Below are 10,325 nucleotides of genomic sequence, written 5' to 3' on the forward strand. Positions count from 1 at the left end.
GCTCGATGGGCCAAATGGTCTCTCCTGCACCTATTGTCTTTTGTCCATTTCTATGCACAGTGCGCTGCAAAGGATTAAAAGTGATTGAATTGATAAGATTAAGGGCGGCACATTTGAGCATTCCTTGAGCATTTTTGGAACAATAGGAGACAATAGGTGCAGGAGGAGGCCATTCGGCCCTTCGTGCCAGCACCGACATTCAATGTGATCAAGGCTGATCATCCCCAATCAGTACCCCGTTCCTGCCTTCTCCCCATATCCCCTGATTCCGCTATCTTTAAGGGCCCTATCTAGCTCTCTCTTGAAAGTATCCAGAGAACTGGCCTCCACCGCCCTCTGAGGCAGAGAATTCCACAGACTCACAACTCTCTGTGTGATAAAGTGTTTCCTTGTCTCTGTTCTAAATGGCTTATGTCTTATTCTTAAACTGTGGCCCCTGTTATGTTAACTAAACTGAACTAACTGCAGCATGATGTCCCAACCTTTATACTCAATGACACTATCTATGCAACCAAAAACTTTAACCATGCAACTTGCCTGCATTCGACGGCATGAAGAGGTGGTCTGCTTCCTGATCAGGTGGTAGTAACTGTAACAAGTGCCACTGTCATTCACACCGATCCTGGTCAGACTGATGCTGCTGGGGGTTTCCATTGCCTGAGGCCGAGCATCGCCAGACCCCTGGATGCACTCTGCTTGCAATTCACCGTGCCAGCCAGTGCATGTATGCACGCTTCCCACCGCCGCTGTGGGCACAAAACCCCGTTACTGACAAGTGCCCCAGGAGAAAATAAAAACCACCCTCAAATCTACAAATAACGGTCAGATCAAGATCCCTGTACTGACGACAACTGGGACTTGAAATGGCACCAACCGGAACAGCACTTCATAATTCCGCCTGGGTTGCTTGCGTCAGGATGGCATGAACATTGAATTCTCCCAATTTTGCTAGCCCTTGCTGTCTCCTTCCCTTCCTTAACCTCGAGCTGTCTCCTCCCATCCCCCCCGCCCTCGGCTCCTCCTCCTCCCTTTTTCCTTCCTTCTCCTCCCCCCCACCCCCCATCAGTCTGAAGAAGGGTTCGGCACCTATTTCCTTTGCTCCATAGATGCTGCTGCACCCGCTGAGTTTCTCCAGCATTTTTGTGTACCTTCGATCTTCCGCATCTGCAGTTCCTTCTTGAAAACTCTGTATACTGTCTCAGTGTACTGCTGCTACACATTTCACAAGGAATAGGAGTAGAATTAGGCCATTCTGCCCATCGAGTCTACTCCGCCATTCTCTGCCTCCTTATACCATTTTCCTGCCTTCTCCCCATAACCCTCGACACCCGTCCTAATCAAGAATTTGACTTATTCTGCCTTTAAAAATATCCACTGACTTGGCCTCCACAGCCCTCTGTGGCACATTATACTGTATCGGAGATGCTTATCTAACTAATATGTATATAAGTGCTTATGTATAGTGCTAGATACAAAATGCTGGAGTAACTCAGCGGGATTATGTCTAGTGATACTGTACTGTATACAAAAATGAATTTTACTGTACCTCGGTACGTGACATATAAAGTCCCATAATACCATAAAGATCAGAGTTGCGATGCACAGAAACAGGATTGCCACATCCACACCAACCTTTCATCCCATTACGCAAATCCCATTTACTTCAATTAAGACAGTCTGTCTCGGCCTTTCACCCTCTCGAAGACCACACACACACACGCAATACCACCATCCGCAAAACCCCCAAAAAAGCCCAAGAAACCAGCTTTCCGAAGAAGGGTCTCGACCCGAAACGTCACCCATTCCTTCTCTCCAGAGACGCTGCCTGTCCTGCTGAGTTACTCAAGTTTTTTGTGTCTATTTACTTTCCTACCATTGAAAGGCTGGTGTAACCACCCTTGCTATTGAGTGAGTGCGGCGTAGGGTTACAAGGTTAATCCCCAGGATGGCGGGAGCTGTCATATGCTGAGAGAATGGAGCGGCTGGGCTGTATACTCTGGAGTTTAGAAGGATGAGAGGGCATCTTATTGAAACAGATAAGATTATTAACGGGCACGTTTGAGCATATTGAGATGGGAATTCACTGGAATTTATGATGAGGGGGGGAATTCACTGGAATTCAGAAGGATGAGATGGGGGGTAATTCTCTGGAATTCAGAAGGATGAGATGGGGGGGGGGGATTCTCTGGAATTCAGAAGGGATGAGAGGGAATCGGATAGAAACATATTAAATTCCTAAGGGATTGGGCAGGCTAGAGTGCAGGAAAAATGTTCCCCGATGTTTAGGGGGAGTCCAGAACCAGGCGGGGGTGGGGGGCACACAGTTTAGAATAAAGGATAGACTTTTTCCACCCAAGAGAGTTGTGAATCTGTGGAATTCTCTGCAGTGGGGAGTCCAATTCTCTGGATGTTTTCAAGGGAGAGTTGGATTTAGCTGTCAGGGGTAATGGAATCAAGGGATTCCCTGATATTCCTCCTATTTCCTGCCCTGCCGACTACAAATTCAGAAGATAGAAAACATAGAAAAATAGGTGCAGGAGTAGGCCATTCAAGCCTGCACCGCCATTCAATATGATCATGGCTGATCATCCAACTCAGTATCCTATACCTGCCTTCTCTCCATACCCCCTGATCCCTTTAGCCACAAGGGCCACATCTAACTCACTCTGAAATATAGCCAATGAACTGGCCTCAACTACCTTCTGTGGCAGGAGAATACCAGAGATTCATCATGTGAAAAATGTTTTTTCTCATCTAGCCCCTAAAAGACTTCCCCCTTATCCTTAAACTGTGTGACCCCTTGTTCTGGACTTCCCCAACCTCGGGAACAATCTTCCTGCATCTAGCTGGCGAGAGCAGGAACAGGGAGATACGGGACCTGAACGTGTGGCTGAGGAACTGGTGCACGGGGCAGGGATTTAGATTCTTAGATCACTGGGATCTGTTTTGGGGTAAGGGGAACTGTACAAAAAGGGACGGATTGCATCTGGCAGGCAGGTTTGCCACTGCTACACGGGTGGTTTTAAACTGAATAAGTGGGGGTGGGGTGTCGAATGGGATAGTGGAGGATGGAGTTAAAGGGAAAGGGTTTCTTAAATGTGTGAGCGTAGAGACAGAGGGGGTGTAAAATGAGGGTAGAAGCAATAGGCAGCAAGGTGAAAAGTAAAAGTGGCAGGCAGACAAAACCAGGGCAAAAAGGGCCACTTTTCAACATAATTGTATAAGGGATAAGAGTGTTGTAAAAACAAGCCTGAAGGCTTTGTGTCTCAATGCAAGGAACATTCGTAATAAGGTGGATGAGTTGAATGTGCAGATAGCTATTAATGACTATGGTATAGTTGGAATCGCGGAGACATGGCTCCAGGGTGACCAAGGCTGGGAGCTGAACATCCAGGGATATTCAATATTCAGGAGGGATAGAGAGAGAGGACAAGGAGGTGGGTAGCGTTGATGATTAGAGAGGATATTAACGCAATGGAAAGGAAGGACATTAGTTTGGAGGATGTGGAATCGGTATGGGTAGAGCTGCGAAACACTAAGGGGCAGAAAACTCTGGTGGGTGTTGTGTACAGGCCACCTAACAGTAGTAGTGAAGTTGGAGATGGTATCAAACATGAAATTAGAAATGCGTGCGACAAAGGCAAAACCGTTTGGCAAAAGAATAAATCAGGGAAGGTAGTGCATCCGTGGATAACAAGGGAAATCAGGGATAGTATCAAAGCGAAGGATGATGCGTACAAATTAGCCAGAAAAAGCAGCATACTGGGACTGGGAGAAATTCAGAGACCAGCAGAGGAGGACAAAGGGCTTAATTAGGAAAGGAAAAATAGATTATGAAAGAAAACTGGCAGGGAACATAAAAACTGACTGCAAAGTTTTTATAGATATGTGAAAAGAAAGAGATTAGTTAAAACAAATGTAGGTCACTTGCAGTCAGAATCAGGTGAGTTGATCATGGGGTACAAGGATATGGCGGACCAATTGAATAACTACTTTGGTTCCGTCTTCACTAAGGAAGACATAAATAATCTGCCGGAAATAGCAGGGGACTGCGGGTCAAAGGAGTTGGAGGAATTGAGTGAAATCCAGGTTAGTCGGGAAGTGGTGTTGGGTATATTGAATGGATTCAAGGCCGATAAATCCCCAGGGCCAGATAGGCTGCATCCCAGAGTATTTAAGGAAGTAGCTCCAGAAATAGTGGATGCATTAGTAATAATCTTTCAAAACGCTTTAGATTCTGGAGTAGTTCCTGAGGTTTGGTGGGTAGCAAACGTAACCCCACTTTTTAATAAGGGAGGGAGAAAGAAAACGGGGAATTACAGACAGTTAGTCTAACATCGGTAGTGGGGAAACTGCTAGAGTCAGTTATTAAAGATGGGATAGCACCACATTTGGAAAGTGGTGAAATCATTGGACAAAGTCAGCATGGATTTACGAAAGGTAAATCATGTCTGACGAATTTTTCGAGGATGTAACTAGTTGCGTGGATAGGGGAGAACCAGTGGATGTGGTGTATCTGGACATCCAGAAGGCTTTCGACAAGGTCCCACATAAGAGATTAGTATACAAACTTGAAGCACACGGCATTGGGGGTTCAGTATTGATGTGGATAGACTGACGAACAGGAAGCAAAGAGTAGGACTAAGCGGTCCTTTTCACAATGGCGGGCAGTGACTAGTGGGGTACCGCAATGCTCAATGCTGGGACCCCAGCTATTTACAATATATATTAATGATCTGGATGAGGGAATTGAAGGCAATATCTCCAAGTTTGCGGATGACACTAAGCTGGGGGGCAGTGTTAGCTGTGAGGAGGATGCTAGGAGACTGCAAGGTGACTTGGATAGGCTGGGTGAGTGGGCAAATGTTTGGCAGATGCAGTATAATGTGGATAAATGTGAGGTTATCCATTTTGGTGGCAAAAACAGGAAAGCAGACTATTATCTAAATGGTGGCCGAGTAGGAAAAGGGGAGATGCAGCGAGACCTGGGTGTCATGGTACACCAGTCATTGAAAGTAGGCATGCAGGTGCAGCAGGGAGTGAAGAAAGCGAATGGTATGTTAGCTTTCATAGCAAAAGGATTTGAGTATAGGAGCAGGGAGGTTCTACTGCAGTTGTACAGGGTCTTGGTGAGACCACACCTGGAGTATCGCGTACAGTGTTGGTCTCCAAATCTGAGGAAGGACATTATTGCCCTAGAGGGAGTGCAGATAAGGTTCACCAGACTGATTCCTGGGATGTCAGGACTGTCTTATGAAGAAAGACTGGATATACTTGGTTTATACTCTCTAGAATTTAGGAGATTGAGAGGGGATCTTATAGAAACTTATAAAATTCTTAAGGGGTTTGGACAGGCTAGGTGCAGGAAGATTGCTCCCGATGTTGGGGAAGTCCAGGACAAGGGGTCACAGCTTAAGGATAAGGGGGAAATCCTTTAAAAACCGAGATGAGAAGAACTTTTTTCACACAGAGAGTGGTGAATCTCTGGAACTCTCTGCCACAGAGGGTAGTCGAGGCCAGTTCATTGGCTATATTTAAGAGGGAGTTAGTTGTGGCCCTTGTGGCTAAGGGGATCAGAGGGTATGGAGAGAAGGCAGGTACGGGATACTGAGTTGGATGATCAGCCATGATCATATTGAATGGCGGTGCAGGCTCGAAGGGCCGAATGACCTTCTCCTACACCTAATTTCTATGTTTCTATGTTCTAGCCTGTCCAACCCCTAAGAATTTTTGTACGTTTCTATAAGATCCCCCTCAATCTTCTAAATTCTAGCGAGTACAAGCCGAGTCTATTCAGTCTTTCAATCATATGAAAGTCCTGCCATCCCAGGAATCAGTCTGGTGAACCTTCTCTGTACTCTCTCTATGGCAAGAATGTCTTTCCTCAGATTAGGAGACCAAAACTGTACGCAATACTCCAGGTGTGGTCTCACCAAGACCCTGTACAACTGCAGTAGAACCTCCCTGCTCCTATACTTAAATCCTCTATGGCAAGAATGTCTTTCCTCAGATTAGGAGACCAAAACTGTACGCAATGCTCCAGGTGTGGTCTCACCAAGACCCTGTACAACTGCAGCAGAACCTCCCTGCTCCTATACTCAAATACTTTTACGATGAATGCTAACATACCATTCACTTTCTTCACTGCCTGCTGCACCTGCATGCCTACTTACAACAACATAGATGCTGCGCACCCGCTGAGTTTCTCCAGCATTTTTGTGTACATGCCTACTTGTCAATGACTGGTGTACCATGATCTTGTAGCATCTCCCCTTTTCCTAATCGGCCACAAGTCAGATAATAATAATATCCCCAGAGATATGGGGAGAAAGCAGGATCTGGTTGATCAGCAGAGACTATGTTGGCTGTTGCTGCAGCTACTTCTATCATTGAGCCCAGGAAGTCCTCCAGCGGCAGCGCCCCCGCAGAGAGCCGGCGGCACTGCAACCTCCCTCCCTTCTTACTCCATCACCAAAGATCCCTATCGACTCCATCCCGCCGCCGCCATGCAGTTAAGTCGCTCACCTGAGAGCGGCTGGAGCCCGTAGCCCGGCCTGGACTGGCCGCCACGACGGTGCTAATCGCGGCGGCGGCGGCGCCTCCTCTCCTGTCCGTCTCCGTCTCCGTGCCCTTGGCGACCGGCGAACCCCGACCCGCGCATGCGCCCCGCACCCCCCCCCCCCCCAACATCAGACGCGCCCTCCCATTGGCCGGGATCGGCTTCGGGATGAAAGCGACGCGCCCATTGGCTTGGTCCGCCGGGGGGATTGTGACGCATGTTGTGGAGTTTGGGTGGGGGGGGGGTTGGGTCAGTGCGCCTGCGCGTTCGCGTTCGTGCCGGAGGATTCTGGGAAATGTAGTCTTGGTTCTTGGTCCTCCAAAATATTCCAAATGGAATTTATTACATTTAGTTGCATCTGGTTGGGTAACTATAGTTGGGTGGATATTATTCCATGCTTTAATTGTGCGGGGGAAGAATACAATACAATCAGTTTTATTCGTCACATTGCACAGTTTTATTCGTCACGTTTGCCTGACCGTAGCAGCTGGAACAGGCCGTTGCAGGGGTGGAAGGGGTCTCCCATGATTTTATTGGCTCTGGAGTTGCCCCTCCTGATGTATAGTTCCTGCAGGGGGGCGAGTGAAGTTCCCATAATGCGTTCGGCCGAACGCACTACTCTCTGCAGAGCCTTCTTGTCCTGGGCAGAACAATTCCCAAACCAGATGTAGTCTTGGTTCTTGGTTTCTTGGCCCTCCAAAATATTCCAAATGGAATTTAAACTGTGGAGGTGGTGGAGGGAGGGCTTAAGCCAGAACGGGTTATTGGGAAGAAAGAGCTACTTTAAATTTAGTTGCATCTGGTTGGGTAACTATAGTTACCCACAAGTCCAACCTCCGCAGTTTTGGGGACAGAGCCTTCTCCAGGGCAGCTCCCAGGTTCTGGAACTCCCTCCCCCAACTGATCCGCAATTCCGTGTCCCTCACCATCTTCCAGTCCCGCCTCAAGACCCATCTCTTCACCTCTGCCTATCCTTAGCCCCACGTCCCCCTCCCTTTTCATCTGTGCATTAATTGCCTCATATTGTGTTTTGAATTGAATTCTGTCTTTAATTTGTGTACTAGTCATGTCTCTACTATTTATTTCATTCCCCTTACATGTTTTTCCTCTACTTGCTAAATTTTTGTAAGGTGTCCTTGAGACTCTTGAAAGGCGCCCATAAATAAAATTTATTATTATTATTATTATAGTTGGGTGGAGATTATTCCATGCTTTAATTGTGCGGGGGAAGAACGAATTGCTGTATACATCTGTCTTAGTAGCTGGGATCACAAATTCGAGCGAAAGTTACCAAAGTAGCTGGGATCCTCCTTTATCGGTTACCTATTAACATTGCCTCTAATTATTTATTATATTGATAGATGGGGGAAAATAAAGAAAGAAAGAAAGAAATTAGAATAAACTATCAATAATACGAATTGCTGTACACATCTGTCTTTGTAGCTGGGATCGGCTTCGGGATGAAAGCGACGCGCCCATTGGCTTGGTCCGCCGGGGGGATTGTGACGCAGTTGGGGAGTTTGGGGGGGGGGGGGGGCGGGACAGTGCGCCTGCGCATTCACGTTCGCGCCGGAGGATTCTGGGAAATGTAGTCAATACAAGTCAAGTTTATTCCTCACATACAAGTTCAAGTTCAAGTGAGTTTATTGTCATGTGTCCCTGTATAGGACAATGAAATTCTTGCTTTGCTTCAGCACACAGAACATAGTAGGCATTTACTACAAAACAGATAAGTGTGTCCATATACCATGATATAAATATATACACACATGAATAAATAAACTGATAAAGTGCAAATAACAGAAAATGGTTATTAATAATCAGAGTTTTGTCCGAGCCAGGTTTAATAGTCTGATGGCTGTGGGGAAGTAGCTATTCCTGAACCTGGTTGGTGCAGTCTTCAGGCTCCTGTACCTTCTACCTGAAGGTAGCAGGGAGATGAGTGTGTGGCCAGGATGGTGTGGGTCTTTGATGGTGTGTGTCATTTCACTGCACATACGAGATGTGCAGTGAAATGAAAAGTGGCAATGCTCGCGGACTTTGTGCAAAAAGACAAACAAACAAACAAGCAAACAAACTATAAACACAATCATAAACACACACATATTATTTTACATATTAAATATTGGAAGGAAAAACGTTCAGTAAAGTTAGTCCCTGGTGAGATAGGAGTTTACAGTCCGAATGGCCTCTGGGAAGAAATTCCTTCTCAACCTCTCCGTTCTCACAGCATGGCAACGGAGGCGTTTGCCTGACTGGAGCAGCTGGAACAGTCCGTTGCATGGGTGGAAGGGGTCTCCCATGATTTTATTGGCTCTGGAGTTGCACCTCCTGATGTATAGTTCCTGCAGGGGGGCGAGTGAAGTTCCCATAGTGCGTTCGGCCGAACGCACTACTCTCTGCAGAGCATTCTTGTCCTGGGCAGAACAATTCCCAACCAGATGTAGCCTTGGTTCTTGGTTTCTTGGTCCTCCAAAATATTCCGAATGGAATAAAAATGTAACACAAAGCATCCACCACAGCATTCATCACTGTGGTGGAAGGCACAAAAATTTGGCCAGTCCTCCTCCATTTCCCCCCGTGGTCGGGACCAGAGTCCAGAACGAATTGCTGTACACATCTGTCTTTGTAGCTGGGATCACAAATTGGATCGAATGCGCTCGTCTGCTCCTAATTGGTTTGGGTTTGGTGTAGGTCTTGTAGTCTATGTCGAGCTGACAATTTAACATTTTGTAAAAACAGGTCAAACGGTGAGCTTGACGTCTGTCTTGGAGAGGGTTCCACCCCAGAGAATTCAGAAGTTTGGTGACACTCGCTTCTCTCTCATAGGTGTTAGTAACAAATCGAGCTGCCTGTCTTTGGACACGTTCGATGGAAGAAATGTTTTTATTTGTGAATGGGTCCCATGCTGCAACTGCGTAGTCCAAATGAGGAGTCAATGGAATGTAGTGTGTGTGTGGGAAGCAAAGATACTAGAGGAGCAAGATAGACCACTTGACGAAAAAGCCACAGTGCGGTCATGGGCTCATGGGTAATTTTCTCGCGCCATTTTGGGAATCAAATATATGAGGGGGTTTTTTGAATGGGTTTCTGGCATGGCATCCACATCTAAGGGACACAAAATGCTGGAGTAACTCAGCGGGACAGGCAGCATCTCTGGAGAGAAGGAATGGGTGACGTTAGAGGTCGAGACCGTTCGTCAGTCTAAACACCTGAAACGTCACGCATTCCTTCTCTCCAGAGATGTTGCCTGTCCCGTCCTATAAATAAATATATAAACTAAAATATACATAGATATATATATATATATGTATGTGAATTTATGTATATGCATATATATTTATATGTGTGTGTATATATATGTATGTATGTACATTCATGTCTATATAAATATATACACATTCGTTCATAAGTGATAGGAGCAGAATTATGCCATTTGACCCATTACGTGTTTATATAGAAAAATATATATATACAGACACATACCTAGAAATTATACATATATTATATATACCCATTACATATATATATATACACACACACATATATTTATATACACTAGACTAAGTGGGACCCATTGGGTCCCATGTTCACACGGGAGGGCTGGTCCCCCAATGCAATATTCCACCTCTCCACCCATTCCAATATTGGTGGTCAGTGTGGGGAGTGGGGGGGGGGGGGATGGGTTTCTGGAGCGCTAGTATGGGTGTTGTGGGCCAAAGGGACTGGTTTCCAGAGGGCTAGTATGGACATTGTGGGTCGAATG

Source organism: Amblyraja radiata, chromosome 30 (assembly GCF_010909765.2).
Source record: "Amblyraja radiata isolate CabotCenter1 chromosome 30, sAmbRad1.1.pri, whole genome shotgun sequence".
NCBI classification, from domain to species: domain Eukaryota; kingdom Metazoa; phylum Chordata; class Chondrichthyes; order Rajiformes; family Rajidae; genus Amblyraja; species Amblyraja radiata.